Here is a 24,316-nt window from a genome sequence, read left to right on the forward strand (position 1 = left end):
TCCGTATAGAGAAGGCATTTTGGCCAGCAGAGAGCCTTTGAGTGTTATCTTGGAGTTTGAGAGGAGGAGTATAAAAAAGATTAGTACCTCCAGACTACCAAGTGAGAAGAACTTGGCATTTATTTAAATAACTTAGGAAAGTGAGTGAAATATAGAAATTACAGAGAAAGTAAGAGATAAGAAAGGCCTCTGAACTGGCATGAACCCAGGTACTGCATGCAGTGAAGGGTCCAGAGTAAAATCTCTGGTGGTTTGGTAGCTGAAAACATAGACAGGATTATTGATGTTTAGCTTGTGGTGTTTAATTGATGCATTTATCCCTTCAGTCTCCTCAAGTCTGGATTCAGCCCTATTGTCCACACAGAGTGACAGATGAGAATGCTAGCACATTTTTATTTTATTTGTGGAAATATGGGAAGGAGTAACATAGTTCTCATATAGAGGTAAAGTTTAGGTCGACAATCATGCAATTCAGAAGAAAAAGACTTGAGGGCCAGTAAGATTTTTTAATAAACTGAAAGGGATTTTATATGAGCTGGTGCTTTTCCAGGGATTCACAGAACACATGGAGAAGGCTTTGGGTTTCTCATTACTTGAAATTTTGGAAAGTGGGTTGATTTCAAATAAAGTCAACTCTGATAGAGAAAAGGAAACCTCAGTTGTCATCTGTAGGCACTAAACGAACACTTGTTGAGCTGATGAATCACTATATGAAGCCAAAACCATTGCTTATGGGCAGACTAGATTAATTCCTACAAAGGGCTCAAACATTGCTTCCTTCTGATTGGCCCCAAAGTGACTCACTATTGTATTTTAGCACAAAAATATTTGCCAGTGTAAATTTAAGAAAAAAATTAAGATTTTCAAGACAAGCAGATTTTCAAGGAGAAAAACCATAAAATTCTGATTATAAATTTCTTCAGCCAAACTTAGAAGCTTACTTGGTAAACGTCAGTTCATCTCCTATCTAATAGTGTGATGACAACTTCCTCCCCAGGAATAATACACGGATTAAATCAAATGTCTCATGTAAGCAGGTAGTATGGGATCACATCATCTGGACTCAAGTTCTAACTGGGGTAAATCAATAATGAGTGTCATTTTTGCAATTCAAACATAAGCATAGCAATGATTATTATATCATACATCTATTTAAAATAGTATGGTATATAATGGAGCACTTGTTTTAGACAGTTCCAAAAGTACTCAATTTTCAGCAATTAAATACATGTAAAGCACATGGCTCATGGCACTTAGTATGCTCTCAAAAAGAACAGCTGTTATGATTTTATTGATATAAAAATAGTAATGTCATTTTTATAATAAGTACAATAATTGAGTTTACATTTTAAACTAATAGAAAAATATATGGAAATGTGAAGAATATTAAAGCTAATATTGAATTCCAACCTGATCATATAAAAATCAAGAAATCACTAAGTGCCTACAAGATCAAGGTTGAAAAGCTTTATGCATAGTTTGATGTCTACCCACTAACATCCCTATTAAACAAGAAAAGCATTTAAAAGTTTGTTGCATGCCTTCTCCAAAGGTAGTAAAATTAATCAGGGAGATGTGCAGGCTGCTGATTCATTTGATTATATCTTACTAGCTAAAGTGCAAAATTTCCCTGCTAGGTCTGTTGCCTAAAGGAGTTTTGGTTGATTCATCACCTCTTTCACTCATAGGGTTGATCACTGCAAATGACTTTATTGACCCATGGTTTGGTTCAGCATCATATGCTCCAGTGAACCAAGCAATAAACAGCTGCTAAGTGCAGGTGAGAAGTCGTCATGGAAAATTCAAGAACTGAATCAGCATACTCTCTGCCATCAGGCTCCCATGCTGTCATAGATTTCTGAATTTCTTATTTGACAGGGATAATTTTTAAAGGGACTTGTCCTAGAATACTGTATCTTCTTATGGACTTTCATGACTTTTAAACAGTCATGGAGAGTGCTGTAGTTCTAGAACCCAAATTCCAGATACCTAGATTGTTAGTCACAATTATATTACACTTTTAATGATTTAATACATGTTGATGAAAACTTCAAGCCAAATAAAATTGTGATAAAGTAGTATATAATATTTAAGAATTGAAAAAGTATGTTAGGAATCATCTAATGACTTTAACCACTGCCCTGGCCCCCAACACACACACACACACACACACACACACACACACACACACACCCCTACATTCACAAATCCATTAAGACTCAAAGGTAATTCAAGAGCAGAGAGATTCAGAGTGGAGAAATCTCAGCTGGTATCAGCTGCTTCTACCAAGTAGCATTATCAGCTTCTCCTAGTTAGAAATAGCCTGACCTTCATGACAACTCTTCTATTTAGAGCTGCTCTAAGTCTTTCTTCTACTAGACTAAGTTTAGGGTGAATTGGAAATTATGCTTTATTGTTGTCGTAGGTACATAACAAATGTTTGTTAAGTAGGCGAATGAATTAAAGAGTAAATTCTTACGTTACATGCAATATTATGAGAATTAGATGAGCCACAGACTGCAAGAAAATATTTTCAAAAGACATATTTCAAAAAGGACTATTATCCAACATACACAATACATCCTAAAAGTCAGCAGTAAGAAAATTAACAAACTGAAAAAAAATCAGCAAAAGACTTGAACAGATGTCTCGACAAAGAAGATAGATAGAAAGTAATATAAAACCATGCTCTATATCATATATCATTAGAGAAATGCATATTAAAACAATGAGATACTGCTGTACATGTGCTAGAATGGCCAAAATTCAGAACTTTGACAATATTGAATGCTGGCAAGGATATGAAGCAACAGGAACTTACATGTTTTGCTAGTGGGGAACATAAATTGCATAGCCATATTAGAAGACAGTTGGCCAGTTTTTTACAAAACTAAGCAAATCTTAGCTTACAATCTAAAGTCATGTTCTTTGGTACTTACCCAAATAAGTTGAAAATTTACATCCACACAAAACACTGCACATGGATGTTTACAGCAATATTATTCATAACTGTCAAAACTTGCAAGTAAGCAAGATATCCTTCAATAATTGAGTGGAAAAATAAGTTGTGGTGCATGAGGACAATGGAATATTTTTCCGTGCTATAAAGAAATGAGCTATCAAACCAAAAAGACATGGAGCAACCTTAAATTCATCTTACTAAGTGAAAGAAACCAATCTGACAAGGCTACATATTGTATGATTCCAATTATAAGAAACACTGGAAAACTATGTAGTCAAAAAACGATCAGTAGTTGCCAGGGGTAAGGGTGGAAGGAGAAATGAATAGGTCAAGCACAGAAGATTTTTTTAGGGCAGCTCAACCATTCTGTGTGATTCTATAATAGTGAATACATGTCATTATATATTTGTCAAAACACATAGCACGTACAGCACTAAGAGTAAATCCTAAAAAATAAAGTCTATTCAAAAGAGAAAAAAATTAAATGCAATAAAAATGGCTTTCTTAGTTGAAATAATTGCAGGTTCATGATTGAACATTATATATGAAACTGATTTTTTTAACCTCGTAATGTCTTCATTATTAATTTATTTCAGTATCTAAAAGAATTCCAAAAAGTTCAAAACAAATGACATCCTGCATTTTTTATTTGAAAATATCAATTCTATGGTATTATGCTAAGAGCTGCCTCACAAGTTCCAAATCAAATAGGCTATTATGAACAAAAAGAGTATGCAATAAATTTTACAGCAATATTCAAAGGTATTACAATAAAAATTTAGAAAAGTTTAATTATAAAATTCATAGACATAGTCTCACAAAAACCAGAGATGTATAATAGGAAAGAAAATAGGTGACCTACTTTATACATTCACAAATCCAAAGGGTAAGATAATTTAGTGGGAATTGATTTTTCACTTAAAATAGTTAATATATGTAATAAATTATTGAAAACAGAAATAGAAATTAGTATCAAGAGTTTTAAAGTTGCTTGGGGACAAGAAGAAATATGAGTTTGGTATTATACACAAAGGAATACAGGATATTATTGTTCAATAATGCCTAAAGAATCTTCCCAGAACATGAGAATATTTGAGAAAACATTTCAAGCCAATCTTATGTACCTATGTTACTAAGCAAAATGTGGAATGGGGGTTAGTAAACATTTTAATAATATGATATATATAAAGACATGGTTGCCAAAAATTAATTGATCTGAATACTGTATATGATAAAAATGTGTTTCACCTGCATTTAGTATTAAGATGTTAAATAGAATTAACTAGAATGTTATATTCTAATATAGCTTATAATTATTATTAAAAATGCTATAATTACTGTCTTGTAATTATTTTCTTCTCTTAAAGGTAGTATTTGACCAGCCGAAAAAACCAAAAAACAAAAACTGGGCCTTTATTCTTTTATTTGTAAATTTAAAACAGTGTTGTGGAATAAAACATTATTGAGTAACTTTCTTAATTTAAAATTAAAACAATATGGAAAGGCATAGTATTTAATATGAATAAAACAATTAGGTTGAAATCACAGAATAAGTTTGTTTAGCACTTCTACATCTTTAATATGGCTATGAACCACCTGAGGATAATGTTAAAATGTATATACTTATTCAGTTAATGCTGGTGTATTTCTATCACTTTTAACAAGCTCCTAGTTAATGTCAATTCTACTGGCATATAGATCATACTTTGAGAAGGTAGGGTTTTTTTTTTTTAGCATGGTGACCTAACTAATCTAGATCATTTTTTCCATAACACATGAAAAACTGAACTCCAAAAGTATCAGGAAGATCTGACTCACACAGAGTTGATCATTACCCTAGGCGTTATAACATGACAGCAAAAAAAGCGTAAATGTCTCTGCAACAAATAATATATTTTTATCTTTCAATTACTTCACAATTGAAAAATAGAGGATGGGGCAGAATGAAAAAAAGCATATTGGTGTCAACGGAAATGTTGACATGAGAGATCTCATAAATGAAAGTATCATCTAAACACAATAACAAAAGTCTGAAATTTACAAGTTAAAATGTAGACAAACAATTGTTTCTTGTGTGATCAGCATTTTGAAGCACAGTTTCAAGCTTAACAGAATAGGAATATACTTTTATACTTTTGGCATAGCCAGGTCTAGAATGGCTTCTTAATCTTCCCCAACTAAATTGTTGACAATAAGTTCAACTTGTTTTTTGTGTTTTTTTTAATAAATAAAATTTAGAAAGGAAACTACTTAAATGTGAATGACTTTTTTTTATTATACTTTAAGTTCTAGGGTACATGTGCACAAGGTGCAGGTTTGTTACATATGTATACATTTTAAATTAGTGTTCATGAGTTTGAAAATCTTTTGCTGCTGCAGTTCAGGTACCCATTCACAGGCTCAAATCAAACAACTGGTTGTGACAAATCTAAAGTGTACTTAGTATGCACAAAATACTAACTGATATGTTAGAGAGCTCTATTGTTAAGGTAACTCATTTATTTACATTACATCTAGTACCACAGTAGTCACAAAAGAGCTCCTTAAACTCATATTATTAGCCAAAACAAAATGGGGCTCTGATCTTGAGGCTAACATTTGAAATTAAATAAACTAGTAGAGAAGCCTACGTGTGATATATTTGCCCCAGTAACCTCTAGTTATAGAAGGAACCCATGGCAAGTTTAATCTATGACTATTAATAAGTACCCTACTTCTATCTTTTGATCAAATTAGATCATGTTACCCCATGATTTAAAAACCATTAAAGACTTATTCACAACATCCATCTTCCTTAGCATAGTAATAATTATATACTTCCACAATCGGTTCACCTATCTCTCCAGGGCCCATACCTCCTGCTTCCTCATAATGACCTTACATTTCAGCCATGGTGAACAACATGCAATTTTCATATCCCTCCATAATCATCCTTAATCTTCCCACAATTATTTCTTGCATAATTATCACCATTTTATTTATTTAATTATTTATTTATTTATTTTAGATGGAGTTTCACTCTGTCACCCAGGCTGGAGTGCATTGGTGCAATCTCTGCTCACTGCGACCTCCACCTCCTGGGTTCAAGCAATTCTCCTGCCTCAGGTTCCTGAGTATCTGGGACTACAGGCACATGCTACCATGCCAAGCTAATTTCTTGTATTTTTAGTAGAGATGGGGTTTCACCATGTTGGCCAGGCTGGTCTTGAACTCCTGACCTCAGGTGATCTGCCTGCCTTGACCTCCCAAAATCACTATTTTAAATACAACACAAATGTCAAGTGCTCTGGAATCTCTTTTCAGATTTAGCAATGAACAAGGCAAAGTTAATTTCTTCTTTATTGTCTCTTCCCTTTTGCATAACATCTTGCATTTAAAAACATTTTAGCAGTAATTAAATGCGGTATTACTTTTGGCATTTTAGAGGGAAGAAAATTTCGTGAGGCTTCCATTTGGCTCTTTAACCCATAATATTCTCACTGGAAGGGTCAGAGATCTAACAGAAAGACATTGCCTTTAGCCAATTATTCTTATATTAAGTATAGTTTCAGGAAGTAAGGAAAGAATTATGATGTAGTTTAACAAAATAACTGAGTTAATTATGATTTAAATGTAAGGCAAAACTTTATATATCGCATGACCACCATAATCAGTCACTTTGGGAGATCACAGTATATTTTGGGTCACCAGAAATTAGCACCACTTCAAAGCTAGTGAGTACATTTTAAAAATTGATATATTTTTTCTCATTCATGTATGGTCACTCTAGTGAGTCACCATAGGTTCCTCTGAAGAAGGATTTGGCGGAAATTTACAATGTATCTCCAATGCAGAATAGCTCTTCTTTACTCAAGGGAATCCACCATCCCAGTTAATTAAGTTGTTCCAGATATATGTGAACTGGCCTTGTTTTGAGAACTGGTTAAGGGGCCATGATTTTTCATCATGGGAACTCAAGTCAGGTTTCTGATCATAGACCTAAAGTTGTTGTTGTATATACTCAGTAAAATTTTAGTAGAAAGAGTATAATCATTGGCTAACAGCAAAGATCCTTGCAAGCAAAATCCTGATTACTGCTTAGTTTCTGCTGCTTACTTGGTAAGTGCAAAATCTTAGCTGTCGCGGTTAATTAAGCATTGCTCCTTGGCTTCTATTCCTCTGGAATCCCTCCATCTTCATTGATATCAGGAAGCCCATATCAATGGTGGCATCTCCCACCATCACATCTTGACTGCTGTGGAGGGCACTACAAAATATTTAAATTGGTGCTTGAAATATTCTGGTACTCTCATCTTTACTTATTTCTTAGTGCTTTTGTGAATGGAATATCCTGAGACCTCTAGGTGAGAAAGAAGTGAAAGAGAGTGGGGAGTGAGCCTGCATATAATCAATCTGCTTCAACATTCCGGTCTTCCTGAGCCTTTGCATTCTTCCTTGTATGTTATGATTAAAAAAAAAAAAAAAGTTCCAGCATTTTAACCTTCTAGAATGTAGGTCACTGTTGAATACACTTTTCTGTCAAATAACCAACTAAGCCCTTAGTGCTATTTTCAGGTGTGCAAGCAACCCTATTAAATATAGATCTCTGGCAGGTACACCCATACTGAAGAATTTGGCCAAATCCAGTATTATGTTTTGTCGTCTTTTGTCTCATTCTCTTAAAATCTAGTACCTCACACAATTCCCTGATTTTTGCTGACATCAATTGACAAAATCTTGCAAATATTTTGAAGCGCCAGCTAATTCCTCCTGGGCCAGATTTTATATATATTCTAGATAAGGCTGAGCACTGACTCTAATTAGTAAGGTCAGGAGATACTAAGGGCATGACTAAATCTGGAAGAAAATGGGCTACCCTTGCAGGGCAAGTACCTCAGGTGATTTACTCTGGATCATCAAGTAATAGAAGGCTAGGCTACATACTCAGAGGAAGCAGAGGAAGGAAACTTCTGTTGCTGACAAGAGAGACTCAGTTGTTTCAAATTTCTCAATGTAACCCAAAGCCACTCAGATGGCCTTAAAAGCTTTCTGATTCTCTTGAATTTATTTTTATTTTTTTATTTTTTTTTTTTTGAGACAGAGTCTCACTGCAACCTCCACCTTCTGGGTTCAAGTGATTCTCCTGTCTCAGCCTCCCAAGTAGCTGGGACTGTAGGTTCGCGCCACCATGCCCAGCTAATTTTTTTTTTTTTTGTATTTTTAGTGCAGATGGGGTTTCACCATGTTGGCTGAGATGGTCTCAATTTCCTGACTTCCGGATCTGCCCACCTCGGCCTTCCAAAGTGCTGGGATTATAGGTCTGAGCCACCATGCCCAGCCTAATTCTCTTGATTTAAAGCCAGGAGCTTACATGTGTGATTTTTTTGGCTTGTTTGCTTATTTGTTTATCTGTAAGCTGTCAAGTGCAATTAAAACGATGATTTCATCTTATAGTGTTGTAATCACCATTATGAACAAAGAGTAAAAGACAGTTATTGCTTGGTTACACGAACTTTGCTTCAGAAGGCCTGTACCACAAATAAACATAGCTGGCTATTTGAGTAATTGCAAAAGCGATTGCATACTATAGATTACTAGTACTCCAATTACCATTAGCCAATTGTTCAATACTGTATTCAAGGCCAAATGACATGATCAAACCAATTCCCTGGACCCAAAGTTGGTAGCCCACTCATTTTCTGTTATCAACTCTTCTTTATTCACTTCAAGCATGAACTGTTTATTCAGTCAGTATTGAGTCAGGCAAACAGAAAGCACAGCAGTTATTTCAATAGAATATTTAACACATTTCTTGGAAGACTGAAAATAAAGAAGGAAACAGCGAGGTAACAAATATTTTAAATGTTGGAAGCAGCCACCATCCCTAGGGCTGGGAGAACAAAAGAGACTTCCTTGGTTCTTTTTCTAAGATCTTTTAGATTCACATAAATGCTTTTTAGAAAGTGACCTAAACTTTCAATTTACACTCTCTGTGTTGAAGTATATTTTTCACCTTTTTTAAACAAACGACTTGGAAATATTTTGTTTTCTCAATGACAGCTACTTATTGAGAATATGAGAACCTAAAAGATGGAGAGGGGGTCCCATGGAGCAATGGAATAAGCAGTGCCTGCCTGGTGCTGTAACCAATGAGGTGGCACAGTGAGGCTAGTTTTAGGAGTACTAGCAACAGCTGGAAACCAGAAGCAAATGCTTCTGCAATTGCCCACTGCTATGGAGGTGAAGAACATTATGAGGTCAGGCTGCCAAGGGAAGCAAACAGAAAAGAAAGGAGAATGTGCTTTTTTTTCGTCTTGCTTTGCAACTCCATATAGTACTCTCTTGGCAGATGCTAATGAGTGGCAAGCTGGAAAAGGAGAAATGTTCTTTCAAGGGCCTCAGTCCCAGTCCAGCATCATAGAAGAGAGGACAGACTGGCACATTTATACACAAAAGACAACAGTTTAATGACTGGGACAGTTTTCTTCCTTGTCTACTAGATGGAGACTGCCTAATCTGTTTTACTCATCTTTGCAGCCACTTGAATAAGAATAAAATGTCATATTTAGGACTTGTTCAGCAAATATTTCTTGGATGCTTAAATGAAGGTTAGGAAGAAGAGAGTTTAGATCACATTTTCAAGAACTGTGAATTTAGAAGCACTGAGTGTAAATATGAGTCCTGCTGTTGTTCATATGTCTGTGATTTTGTCAGTCACTCTTCTAAGGTTTTTACCTCTAGAAGCTCATTGAACCTGTAGATTAGCCCTATAAGGTACATGCCATTATTATAAAGATGACAAACACAGGTTGACAAATGTTAAAAGCCTTCTATAAGGTTGTAGAGTGAATGTGGCAACTTAACCTAGTGTTAAATGAGCTTGAGAGACAGAAGGACCTGGATTTGAAACCCAGTGACCTACTCTCTTTTTCCCTCTATCAAAGGAATTTTATAATTGGGCTTCAAAAATTCCTTTTGGAAAACCTTTAGTATTCTCAGTGATAATGTTGCTGCTATGGGTCAAAATGTTCTCTCATTTAGATTGAAGGAAAACTTTATTAAGTAACGTTTTTAACAATACATTGGTTAGTTCTTGAGTTCAAGTCAAGGAGTTAATTATATTGATTTATGACAGAAGCACTCAATAACTAGATGGTAGAAATGATACCCTAAGTACCTCTGCCAGCCAACAACTAAACTTTATGAAAAAGAATATTAAAAGCAAACTAAAATTATTAAATGAATATCAAGAGTGGGCATTTCAGAATATAAATTAATTCCCTAGAAAAAAATATGCCAACATACATATCCATATGCAGAGACAGGGATGGCAACTGAGAGAAAATTATGGAATTTTAAAAACATTTCCTATCTCTTCCTTTGAGGACTACTGAACATCTTGAGAAACTGGTTGTCTTATTTATGCTTCGTACACTCATTTGTCTGTGTATTGTTTCAAGAATCTTTCCAAAATGTAATTAGTTTGTGAGCAAGCTAGTCCAATCCTTTGCCTCCAGTATTAACATCTTTTAAATTCAAATAAATGCACCAAAGGGGGGCATAAGCAAATCTCTAACTTGGATTTTCTTCCTTAAAGAGCTTTCTCTCACCAAGTACTTTACATTTTGTTTCTAAGGGATATCTAATCATATTCACTGCATAATGCACCCATATTCATCTCTAACACTTTCTATTTTGAAGGGGCTTATACACATTAACCCACCTATTAAACTATAACTGCATGCTGCTTTCAATGAGTAGGCAGGAAAACAGCTGCAGAGCAGTTGAGTGGGATGGCTACAAGTCGTGTACATACCCACCTTCATATAATATTAGAACATGAGACTGTTTAACCAACTACATCGCCCTCCATTTTAAATGAAAAGAAAAGAGGAATGGAGAGGAAAAGAAAGTCAGAGACATTAAAACATTTTCAAAATCATTTATATAGCTTGTATTCCGAGCCAATATTTTGGATTATTCCTTCAAATAAACATGCTCGGCCGGGCACCATGGCTCACACCTGTAATCCCAGCCCTTTGGGAGCCAAGGTGGGCAGATCACGAGGTCAAGAGTTCGAGACCAGCCTGGCCAACATGGGGAAACCCCATCTCTACTGAAAATACAAGAAATTAGCCAGGTGTGGTGTCATCCCAGCTCCTCAGGAGGCTGAGGCAGGAGAATTGCTTGAACCTGGGAGGTGGAGGTTGCAGTGAGCCAAGATCGCACCACTGCAATCCAGCCTGGGCAACAGAGCAAGACTCAATCTCAAAAACAACAACAACAACAACAAACTCTCACCATATAATCCAGAAATCATGCTCATTGGTATTTACCCAAATGAGTTGAACACTTACATATACACAAAAGACTGAACATTAATGCTTATAGCAGCTTTATTTATGACTGTCAAAACTTGGTAGTAACCAAGATAACCTTCAGTAGACGAATGAATAAACAAACTGTGGCTCATCCATACAATAGAGAATATTATTCAGCAATAAAAAGAAATGAGCCCTCAAACCATAAGAAGATATCAAAGAACTTTAAATGCATGTTGATTAAGAAAAACAAATCAGCAAAACCTACCTACCTTATTCCAACTACAAGACATTCTGAGAGACAAAACTACTGATATATTAAAAGGTCAGTGCTTGTCAGGTGTTACGGAGAAGGAATTGAAGAAGGCATGACTAGGTGGTGCACAGGAGAATTGAATGGCAATGAAAATGTTCTGTCTGATACTATAAATGTGGATATATCTCATTATATGTTTGTCAAAATTTATGTAATATACATTACAGAGAGTCAACTCTAATATAAACTATGAACTTAAGTTAATAATGGTGAATCAATAATGGTTCTTCCATTGCAACAAATATACCACACTAATGAAAGATGTTAACAATAAGGAAAACTGGCAGAGAGGGGAGGATGACTGGTACGTAGGAATTCTCTTTTCCATCCTTTTTTGTAAAGCTGAAACTGATTGGAAAATAAAGTCTGTTCATTAAAAAAAAAATGAAATATGTGCCATAGATGTTTGAAACCCATTTGCTTTGCCTGCCGTAAAACAATGTTCGCTATACATAATGCCTCACTACTGGATCTTCTCTCATTTTATTTCTGCCAAGGATGGGTGAGAATGGATAACTTTTAACCTATGAGTGACAGTATATCTGGTAGACAGGTAAGTAAAACTACTCTCTTTTACACCTTATTCATATTATGATTAATAAAATCATGTTCTAGTCTGATTCATTATCTTCCTCTATTCTCAGTAACCTGGGCCAAGATCCTCTCATTCACAAGTTAGAGTGACTGCAGTTTAGTAAACAGCAGGGCTGGCTCAAGGATGAAGGTACATGACTCAACACAGAGTTCTAATGGACAGGAAATAATGCAACAGAAGAGGCACCCTATGGACCCATCTGAAGTCATATCTAAGCAAATTTAAATGTAAAATAACCAGATATAATGGCAGTGACTCTGTGTGTGTGCGCGGTGTGTGTGTGTGTGTGTGTGTGTGTGTGTGTGTGTGTTGGAGTTGGGGGAAGGATCGAATAGAGAGAGGATAATTTGAGAAAATAAATGAAAGTTACAGTACCCAAGTCATGTTACACAGTACAGGTGATTCTATTTCTATGTTATTCTGACTTCACAAAAACAACTATACCCAGATATGCACACACATTCTCATCCAATCATATGCACACATAGTTTCACAAAGACAAATAGGCCAAGGAGTAATTTTGTAGAGAAAACAATTCAGTTCATTAATCACAGCAACAAGAGAGCAAGTAGAAACCAACATATACTTTCTAATTATTAACATCGTCTAAGTCCATTAGAGTAAACCCAATAGACATGAGTCCTCTTGTTTCCTTGCAAAGCCTGATATCAACCTATTGTATTAAAAATTAACCATTTCAGTTACTCATTTTTCTACTTCCCACATCTCTAGAGAGAATTTTTCTCATACTCCGTGAGCCATAGAAATATTACATGACAGTGACACCTCTACGTCTTTACCATTAAATAGAAAACATGAATATATCCCTTTCATTGTTATGTTTGTCTCTTGGTTCTTGGCCAAATTTCGCAACGTACAAAAGTTTCTATACAGTTGCTGCATTTTCATTTATTTGTCTTATTTTCTATTTTAGCTCATCTCCATTTCTGTGCTACTTTAATATAAAAGATCATCTCTTTTTAGAAGACATTGAAGTCCTTAACATATTTTATTTATGTTTTGCATCAATATATAGCATTGGAATTCTCACTCAAGTCACATTGCTTAATAATTTATATTACCAAAATCTAATTTTGTGAAAAAGTACAGCATTATATTATAAACCAGTAGATGTGGAATGATTTCCACAGAACTTTGTGTATTGTATATGCTTTGTATATTGTATATGCTAGTTGCATTCAAAATTCACAATTTTCAAGGTATGTAAATTTTCAAACAGAGAAAAAAAACCCTATGTAGTTACTCTGAAAACACCAGTAAAGGAGATATCTTTACCATTTTCATATTTCCATTTTATTTGAGCAACTGCTCTTCTACACTGATAAGTCAAGGAGCTTTTCAATAAATGATTGAATTCCATGATTCATTGCTTAGAATTCCTCCTTTTTTCTCACTTCTCAAAAGAAATGTCACTCACATTGTGTATGTCACTTCTTTCTCTTTCCATGAGCTAGCATCATTTGAAAAAAGCTTAGACTAAGTAAGTTGCCTGTTCATGGACTCATTATTAAATGCTGCATAACCCCCAAACAAGTCCTGCAGTAAGAGAAGATCTCTAACTGCTGTAGAGATGGGAGGAGTGTTTTTCCATTTATTAAGAAAGTCTACAGTGCAATTCAATATACATGGCTTTCAAAAGTGATAAGGGAAATACCCTTTCTTCCCATAATACACCCTCCCATGAACCTCTGTGTATATAATGACAACTTTATATAATGTCAGCATACAATATTTTCTGGAATTTAAAAATGCATTTTCTATGCCTGTGTGGATAGTAAACATTCTTTTATCTTCAATTCTTCCATGCCTATTTTTGTAAAAGAAAAAAAAAGGTAATATGCTCTTTTTAGCTTCCTGCTGATCTCGTCTCCTGAAAGCAAACTGCATGGAAGCCACAGTCATTGAGTTTCTGTGCTGTCCCTAGAGATGTGGAGATCATGTAAAGGATGTTTCTTCTCTCACGTTTGGCCTTAATTTTATATTTTATATTTCTTATGATGCTGTTTGCGTAACATATTATCTTTACATTTGCCTAAAATAGGTCATATTAATATTTCAAGCCATTGTTATTTTCAAAGATTATATATAAGAATATTTTAAAGACAGTGAGTTTGAAAAGCATAGGATATATCTCATTTTCCTGTGAAAATAAGGGCTTCTTACTGATCTTAAATGTTTCTTTGTGTGAGAAGAAGAATAAAGCTACTTTTAAAAGTATTCACATTATAAAAACAGGGAAAACACTTCAAGAAAGCTCTATAACCTCTTTCAGTGGTTTGATCAGTGTAACACAGGGCGAAAGAGCCCCCTAATGGCTCAGATATCTATAAAAACAGAAGAGGTTGTACTTTCTCAATTCTTGTTTCACAATGGCTAAAATGAGTAATCAGGAAAGATAACTGATACTATGGAAGTGAATGGAGAGTTGAATAAAAGGTCAACTAGAGCTCTCTCAACAATGCAAACAATAGTGAGAATCCCTAAAATGAATTGGTGAAGTAAGCTGTTAGATTTCAGACTGAGGGTGATGCTTACATATGTGACTCCTAGCACACTTGTCTTCCTCAATTATGTTTGCAGAGAAGCACTGATCTGGAATGCAGGAGCCATATTCATTACACAGTTGGAAAGTGTGAAATGTTTTTTAAAAACACTTTCTTTTTTTCCAATCATTGACCATTTCCTGTTAATAATATGGGAAATCAAGTTTCTTACAGGAGAAATTAGAGAATTTGTAAGAAAACAAAAAAGAGAATCAAAGTAATAGTGAGTATAAGCTAAGAAGAATGTCCTAGTGCAAGAAGCACACAGTGCTAAGAAATTAAAAGTATTTTTGAAGGAAGAATATGTCTATTCACAGAAAAAAAAATTAGCATTGATGTTACATCTACTTATGCTAAAATGTTAATGGTCTCATAAAAACATACACAATACAATTAGAATTACGTTTTTTTTTAAAATTGCATATAAGTCAATATAGCCCATAAATAAGTACCAGGAGGAAACTGAACTGTATAAAACAACTTGGATACTTAAGGTTATTGCAACAAAAATCATAAAATTCAAAGTAATTTTGTATATTAAACTTAAAAATGAGTAGAAGAATTAGTTAAAACAGTTACATCCTTGAATGAGATGTCGGATTATTTGCATAAATAAAATGGAATTATTAAAATATAATTTTGAATACAATTATTAAAAGCAATCTTAATATTATAAGCAAAACAATAAACAAGGTTATAATAGATTTAAAACAAATTCTGTGTGTGAATTTGGCATGCTACTGCAACAATATACATAAATATATGGTCTACAGTGCCAGTCACCATTCTCAGTTAATGGTTTGGCATTTGTTCCCCAAACATAATACTTAAAAGAAATATATATATATACTTTTTTTAAACAAACGACTCAATTTAAAAACAAAAACATCACTATTCTCTAATACATATCTCTACTTCCTAAGACCAACTGTACTTTCCAAAATTTATATCAACAATTCAGTTATTCACTTCTGATATGATTATATCAATAGAATACCAAGGTAGCTGTAATAATACTTGCATTATTAGGAAGCATCTAAATATCATCTCGCATTTAGAAGACAAAATGAACGTCATAAAATAGTGTTTTTCAAATATAAATAAAGGTGAATAAAACACACAAAAACAACTATTTAGAGTATGTAATAATTCTAAATTCAGACATACGGGCTACCACTAAGTTTGGCAATCATGTTCTTGTTTGAAACATTGAACAACATATTAAAAAGTTTTGCTGACTTATCAGAGATGGCAGTTTGTTCTTTGATTAGAAGAGTGACTCAGGGAACTTCACTGAAAAGGACAGTCAGAGCAATTCTCGGGGTAAAATATCTCTTAATTAATCCAAAAGCAAATAAATTGACATAAAAATGTCACACACCATTTGAGTTCCAGTAAGCATTAAATAAATCCTTTCTGTCACAATGCTTTATCCTTAGCAGTTAATATCTGTGACCTATAAAACTAAGGTCAATCAAATACATCAGGACTGCATTGTCCCAGCTCATTATTTCTAGTCCAACCCATCAATTTCCTCAGATATCATTTAAAAAAAACTATATTCTTCCCAGCAGAGGATTTAATATGTACGAAGTTCCCATATATTCACAGATGCTTAACCCGCACGTAGCATCACTGACATGCAAAACATTAATTGATGCTACTGCAGGTAAGCAATGAACTCTAAAATAGCTAAACATCTCCAGAGTCACATTTCTTTGCCTTAGCTCAATAACTTCTTAAGCACAAATGCTGACCATCAATAAGAGGGCAGTCTAATGTCACATCATTTAAGAAATATTGTGTTTGTATTGAAGAGTTAAAACTGCAATCAAAAGACAGATTTAGAAAAAAAAACACTAGCAATCACTGAAAAGCATATGATAGCATCTATGTCTGCATAACATATAATAACTGATAGTTAACACAGTAATGGTCCTTTATTGATATGCTATTATTTACCAAAGTTGTTTAACAGCTAAAAACAATATTTATGAACATATTGTAAGGTTGTCACAAAAAATGTACTTTGTATTATAAACTTGGCTTATTTTTCTTCTTTATGTGGAGTATCTGCTACACAAACTTACAGTGTAGTGATCTCAGTTTTGAAAAAAATCTGTACCTGGAGATATTTTTTTAAAAGCAAATATATTAATATAAACACAGTATGCATTTCCATATTTCTAAATCAACATACTTGTGTATAGAATTTACTTTAATGCATCACGGTAAACTCAGTTTTAAAAACATGCAAAGCTATGAGGTATTTTGCTGTGAATAATTAAAAAGAAACCCAGAGATAAAAATTGAATTTCCTTACCTGGAGCGTGAAACTGTTCCTGTTCAATGCTGGAAGAAAGTGGAACTGGAAAGGGGACTTGATGTTTGTTTTCTTTTCAAAATCCGCTTTAATGATGCAGTAGTAAGATGAGCCATTCCAAGGTGAAGTCTGTTATTTCTTGCTGGAGCTCAGAGCTGACATCCTCTTGTAAAAAGAAAGGCACCACAGTAAGTTGTTCACTGAGGGAGCGACAGAGCAAGATTATCGGGCACAAGCAGTCACAGTAGTGATGCTATGGAACGTGCACTGGCTTCCTCCCCACCTTGCGTTCCGTTCCTCTCTCTCTCTCTCTCTCTCTCCCCCCTTTTTTTTCTCTCTCTCTCTTTCCTTTTCACCCTGACGCTCGCTCAGCTCTGAGTCTCAGCTCCTGCTGCTGCTGTATAATCAATCTAGCCTGTGTGAAGCTAATAGTCCCCTATTTAACCAGCCAATCAATAGCAAGGATTCCACTGCTAGTCCCGAGAGTCTTTTCCAAGAGTGGTGCAAACAATAAGAGTTTTGCCAGCAGTTTAGCCAAGTATTTTTCATTATTTTATCTCCATTAGAGATAGGGCTTGAAAGGGCAGAGGCTCAAAGCAAGCTTAGTGTTACTGCTGATTTTTGCATTTTAAAAATTTACCCCTTCTTAACCAGCTGATACTTATAATTATCCTCACCTGCTATCTATTGTCATATAAAAATTGCTGCAGAGTAGCAATGTGTGATAGGATCTTTCTCATTCAAACATGTAAGAATATATTCAGTAACAAAACTATATACACTGACAAATGCTTTTTGCTAAAAACTATAATGCCTCCACTAGCCCGTATCACTAGGATCAATTAAAGAACACCTCATTATACTGATTTATTTTAAATGTTATCTATTTTATTTTAGAAAATCATGGTAAATGATTTTGTTTCTCCTAAAGAACAAGAGGTGATGTTTGTAGATATTTTTGAACCAGTGTCTGAGTCAGACTTCAGTGTATAAAACATTTTTTCAGTTTTAAAGCATTAATCTACAAAAGTTTCCCTCTGAATGTATCAAATAGAGCATTTCACACCTGATTCATCCCTTCCAGGTTAAGAAGATTTTCTTCTTATACTGACACATTCACTGCTCAACTGCTGTGACTGACCGTAATAAAGAAGCACAAAGCAAACCATTGAAGACCAGGCTAGTTTCTCATTTCCCACATGCTTCCAGGGGGGCAAAAAAGCAAAAGAAAAAAGAGAAGAGCATATAGGTTCGCATTAGCCAAACCCTAGAAATGCAGTCTTTCTCAATTTCTAATTAGGAGGTGGTTGCTTATCTCAATTTCACCCTGCTTGGTCAGCTAACCTTTTAGTTACTTTTTCTTTGTAATACTGCATTTTTTCATTCATTAAAGCAAATTGTATAAGAATCTTTAACTGCTTCAATTCCCAGTTAGCATTCAATTCCAGGCACTAGTCATTGTAGCTCCAACCTTCAGCATCATATAATACAAATAAAAATTTATAACATGTGCTAAAGCATCTTGTAAATGAAGACTGAAAAGGTCATAAGGTAGGTGTGATCATGAAGTTACACTCAATTAAAGCCCAAATTGTGAAGTGTTATAACACCTATCAGAGACACACTTCTTTGATTTAATGGACTCAGTTCAGCAAATATTTATTGAGCAACTCTTTGCACCAGACCGTACGTTTAATTAAGTAAAGGAGAGAAAGGCTACTTTGTGTTTTTGTATTTTCAATGTAGTGCAGTTCGGGTAGTCAATCACCCAGGAGTTTACAATCTGGTAGGTACATAAGGAGTTCTTAAGTAAGCAAAACACAAGGGAGAGTAATTACCTGCTTTCGTCAATAGTAATTCAAAGAGCAACAAGTCGTGAAGATAGATCATAGCTCCTCAGAAACAACAGAAAGACTCTGTAAAAAAAGATAGCCTTGCAGTGATCCTTATCAAAGAGAATAAAAAGCAATTTATAGGGAGAAGATGGCAACGATGGTAGTGAGGGGAAGGAACAACAGAAGCAAAAGGAAAATGTTAAAGGAGGTGGGTGATGGGAGAGGGGTATTGGAGGACGAGCCAAGTAAGATGGGTGGCCAGAACACTTAGGGTCCAGGAAGGTAAATGAAAAAAAGGGAAATGCTCATAATATGTGAGACTTTGAACGCCAGGCTGACAGTAATAGGGGATTGAGAGCATTTCAGTTTTATATTTGCAAACAGAAATGTGGTAAACTTGTAAGTATGCTTTGGGAACCTATATATAACAAAATGGTGTCACTTAAGTACTAGAATGGGACCTCAGTGAAAGTCAACAATCACTAGGGAGAAAATTGCCAAGGTCTCCCTTAGGAGTAATAATGGGTAGAACCAGTGTGCTCATGTTGGAAATTAGCAGAACGAATTAATATTAAAAAGCATTCTGAAATGAGGTCTCTGCATGACTCTGCAACCTAATAAGAAGAGGTGCAGCTTAGGAAAGCACTAAATTTTCAACTTAGGTGGATGACTAAAAAAAAAAAAAAATGAAGTGAATGGCAAATAGCCTGCTTACTTACATTCCATCTCAGTTTTTGGTGTCATAATATTTATCTCTAATTAAACTTGTTTCATTGTTGTTGTTATGTGCATTTTCCACTACATATAAGCTTCATGATGGAAAAGAACTGGTTTTGTACAACACTTTCCCCCCAGCATTTTCAGGAATTGTACTGAGCATATATTAGTTGTTCAATAAATAGGTGTTCAGTGGAAAACAAAATAATCCCCATGTTTGGAATAATACAATAATCACTACATCACAAGTCCTCAGCTCAGAATTCTCCAAAAATTATTTCATTTAACATGCAAAACTCTATAAAATAAATATTATCCCATTTCACACATAAAGTTAGCTTAGAGGGTAATTACGTTGTGTAATGACACAATCCATCAATAAGCCTCTATTGAATTCTGAAGCCCATGTTCTTTATAATGTTGAGTTTTCAGGAACCAGCAGGTAATATAACAGAAACTAATAATCTGGATATTAATTTGTGGGTTATATAATTGATCAGGTGGAAAGAACAAAAATAAATCAAATTAAAACTAAAGGTTGGGATTCTGGGAAGATGGCAGAGTAGGATGTACCAAAAATCTATCTCTGCTCTGTAGACAAAAAATTGCACTGGCAGAATCTGACTAATGTAACTATTTTAGAACTCTGGAGTCTATTGAAGGCTTACAACTTCCAGTGACAGCTTAGATGGTTAATTTGTAGTTAATTTGGTCCATTTAAGCTCTTAGCACAGCAGCAGCTAGCATCCCGCTCTTAAGCCCTATGGCAGGCAGCTGTGCATATATTTCTAGAATAGATTGCATATAGTTTGTGGTGGCCAGGGTTAGAAAAAAGTGACCCTGCCTTCCAATATTGGAGATCTGTGCTATGACCACTGATTGCTTATCACAGAAGAGCACAAGAAGAGATAGTGGCCACTGTTGCCCCAACTTCCCTCAATGTTTCAAGCCTCTCCCTCTCTAAGTAATGTGTCTTTCAGGAGATTTATAGAGCTGGTACCTTTTTCCTTCTTCCTTTTTCTCTGTTTTCTATTTAGGAGCTAGACATTGAAGACTAGGATATTCAAAAGCAACCATGTATACGGATGAAATTAGAAAGTTACCAAGCATACCCAGGAAATGGAGTAGGCTCAGAAAATACTTGAGAAGGCCTTATGTTTACACAACAGGATGACCAAATAAATCCAAACCAACAAAATGAAAACCAAAAACAAAACAGAAAACAGCCAACTATGGGGGAAGGGGGTAGTCTGATTTCCTGAGTTACTACATTATTAGATTCAAATGTTTTGCTTTAAACAAGAAATCGCAAGGCATACAAAGGAATAGGAAAATATGGTCTATTCAAATGAAAACAAAACAAAACAAAAATAAAAACTGTCCCTGAGAAAGAATTGAAGGCAGATCTACTAGGCAACATTATAAATAACATGGGCTTCTGAATTCAATAGATACTTATTGACTGATTGTGTGTCATTATTGTCTACTGTAATTACCCTCTTTAAGCTAACTTCCTTTATGTGTGAAATGGGATAATATTTATTTTATAGAGTTTTGCATGTTAAATGAAATAATTTTTGGAGAATTCTGCGCTGAGGACTTGTGATGTAGTGATTATTGTATTATTCCAAACATGGGGATTATTTTGTTTTCCACTGAACACCTATTTATTGAACAACTAATATATGCCCAGTACAAAAACAACTATTTCAAAGATGTTCAAGGAACTAAAAGAAGGTGTGCACAAAGTAAAGAAGATAATGCAATATTTGGTAAAAATATGAATAATGAGATAGAAAACCTAAAAATGAAACCAAAAAGAAATATTGGAGTCAAAAGCATAATAATGGAAATGAAAACTTTACAAGAGGGGTTCAAAGGCCGATTTGAACAACCAGAATAAAGAATTAGTGAACTGGAACTTAGGACAATAAAATTTATTGAGTCTGAAAAAACAGAAAGATTGAAGAAAAGTGAACAGAGCATAAGGCACCTATGAGACACAATCAAGAAGACCAACATATGCACTGTGAAAATGTTGAGGAGAAGACAGAGAGAAAGAGACAGAGAATATTTAAATAAATAATGACTGAAAACTTCACACATTTTATGAAAAACACGAATATAAATACACAGGAAGCTCAATGAATTCCGAGTAGGATGATATCAAAATAACTCACAACAGGACATTATAGTCAAACTTTTAAAAGCTAAAAACAAAAACAGAATTTTGAAAGCATTAAGAGAAAAGCTTAGAGGCAAATACAATGAATTCTCAATAAGATTATTAGCAGATTTCCCATAAGAAGCTTAGAAGGCAAGAAGGCAGTGGGTTGATATTTGCAAAGCACTAAGAGAAAAAATTAAAAGCCTGTCAACCAAGAATCCTATATCTGGAAAAACTGTTATTCAAAGTGAGAAATAAATTAAGGCATTTTCAGTTAAACAAAAGCTTAGGGAGTTTTGCTTTTATTATTATTTTTAAACACTTGACCTCCCCGCAAGAAATGCTAGAGGGAGTCATGCAGTCTGAAATAAAAGAACAACAGACGGTTACTCAATGCCATATGAAAAAAGATCTCAGTCAAGGTAAACATATGGACAATTATAACACGTGTATTATTAATTGTACAAGGGTGTAAAAGTCTACCTATTCTTTTCTAAATGATTATTGTAACTTTGGTTTACAACTCCAAGTTTTGTTTTCTATATAATTGAAGAGACTAATGCATTAAAAAGTTATTAGTTTATGTTTTGGAGTACACAATGTATAAAGAAGCAATTCTGCAACATCAAAAACCCAAGGGGGTGGGATGGACTTGTTACAAGAACAGCTACTGTATGCTATTGAAGTTAAGCTTATGTAGGTTCAAGTTACTCTTGTATCTTTAGGATGTTATGGTCCCCATGGTAACCACAAAGATTGTAGCTATAGAATTATTCAAAAGAAAATAAAAATGGAGTTTAAATGTTTTATTACAAAAAATCAACTAAGAGCAAAAGAAGGCAGAATGCAGGAAATAAGGAACAAAAAGTCATAAAGCAGATAGAATATAAGCAGAAAAATTACAGAGTTAAGTCCCTTCTTGGTAATTTAAATGTAAATAAATTAAACTCACTGTTGAAAGACAGAGAGTGGTAGAATGGATAAAAACATGATCCACCTATATGCTATCTACAAGAGACTCACTTTAGAATCAAAGACATAAATAGATGGGAAGCTAAAGAATGGAAAAGTATATTTTATGCAAATAATTACCAAAGAGAGCAGGTATGGCCATACTAATACCAGACAAAATAGACTTTAAGTCAAGAAAGTTTACAAGAGACAAAGAAGACTGTTATATATTAATAAAGTTTTAGTAAATGAGCAATATTTAATAATTATAAAAATATACCTTTTTCAAATAGCAAGCCATAAAATATATGAAGCAAAATTAATAAAATTGAAGGAAGAAATAGTTCTAAAGTAATAGTTGAAGACTTTAATCACCTGTTATCCACAATGGGTACAAGAATTAGGCAAAAGATAAGTTAAAAAAATAGAATTATTGAATGACAATGAATGAACTAGATCTAACAGGCATACAAGAACACTCTAGCCAACAATATAATACACATTCTTCTTAAGTGCACCTGGGACATATTCTAGGATAGATCACATTAGGCGGTAAATCCCCCCCAAAATGGAAAATACTTAGAGACAACTAAAAATAAAAAAAAAATAGCATACCAAAACTTACAGGACATAGAGAATGCAGTGGTAGAGAAAAAGGTATAGCTATAAATGCTTACTTTTTTTAGAAAGTTTCATCAATTTAACACATTAAACTTACGACTTAAGAAACTAGAGGCCAGGTGCGGTGGCTCATGCCTGTAATCCCAGCACTTTGGGAGGCCGAGGCAGGCGGATCACGAGGTCAGGAGACAGACACAATCCTGGCTAACACCGTGAAACCCCATCTCTACTAAAAAAATACAAAAAATTAGCCAGGCTTGGTGGCGAGTGCCTGTAGTCCCAGCTACTCGGGAGGCTGAGGCAGGAGCATGGCTTGAACCCGGGAGGCGGACCTTGCAGTGAGCCTAGATGGCGCCACTGCACTCCAGACTGGGCAACAGAGCAAGACTCTGTCCCAAAAAAAGGAAAAGAAACTAGAAACAGAAGAACAAACTAAACCCAAGGCTAGCTGAATAAAGAATACGAAAAAATAGAGCAGATATAAATAAAAGAAATAAGAGAAAAATATGTTTAAAATGTATGAAACCAAAAATTGGTTCTGTAAAATAATTGACAAAATTAACATACTAGATATACTAAGAAAAAATAGAAAATACCAAAATTAATAAAATGAGAAATGAAAGGGTGGACTTTACTACAGATTTTAGAGAAATAAAATGGAGAATAAGAGTGTCATGACCAATTGAATAAAATTATCAAGAAAATTGATAATATAGATGAAATGGACACATTCCTAGAAACACAAAACTGACCAAGAATAAACCACAAAAAATAGAAATTCTAAACAGAAATATAACTAGTAGGGAGATTGAGTCAGTAATCAAAAATCTCTCAAGAACAAAATGCTTGATGGCTTTATTGGTAAAATCTACAAAACATTTAATGAACTAACCACCGATATTTCTCAAACTTTCCCAGAAAATTTAAGAGAAGAAAACATTCTGTAACTTGTTATATGAGACCAA

General features: G+C 34.4%; 1 protein-coding gene across 1 annotated transcript in view; it reads right to left on the reverse strand.

The window, feature by feature from the left end:
- The window catches only part of CDH18 (cadherin 18), a 1,074,788-nt gene extending 1,057,322 nt beyond the window's left edge, over nt 1-17,466 (reverse strand). The window contains exon 1 of the mRNA XM_030813926.1: nt 17,061-17,466. The gene's annotated coding sequence lies outside the window, so the exon portion shown is untranslated. The remainder of the gene's footprint in view (nt 1-17,060) is intronic.
- Between the last annotated feature and the right edge of the window lie 6,850 nt (nt 17,467-24,316).

Source organism: Nomascus leucogenys, chromosome 6 (assembly GCF_006542625.1).
Source record: "Nomascus leucogenys isolate Asia chromosome 6, Asia_NLE_v1, whole genome shotgun sequence".
Classification (NCBI taxonomy): domain Eukaryota; kingdom Metazoa; phylum Chordata; class Mammalia; order Primates; family Hylobatidae; genus Nomascus; species Nomascus leucogenys.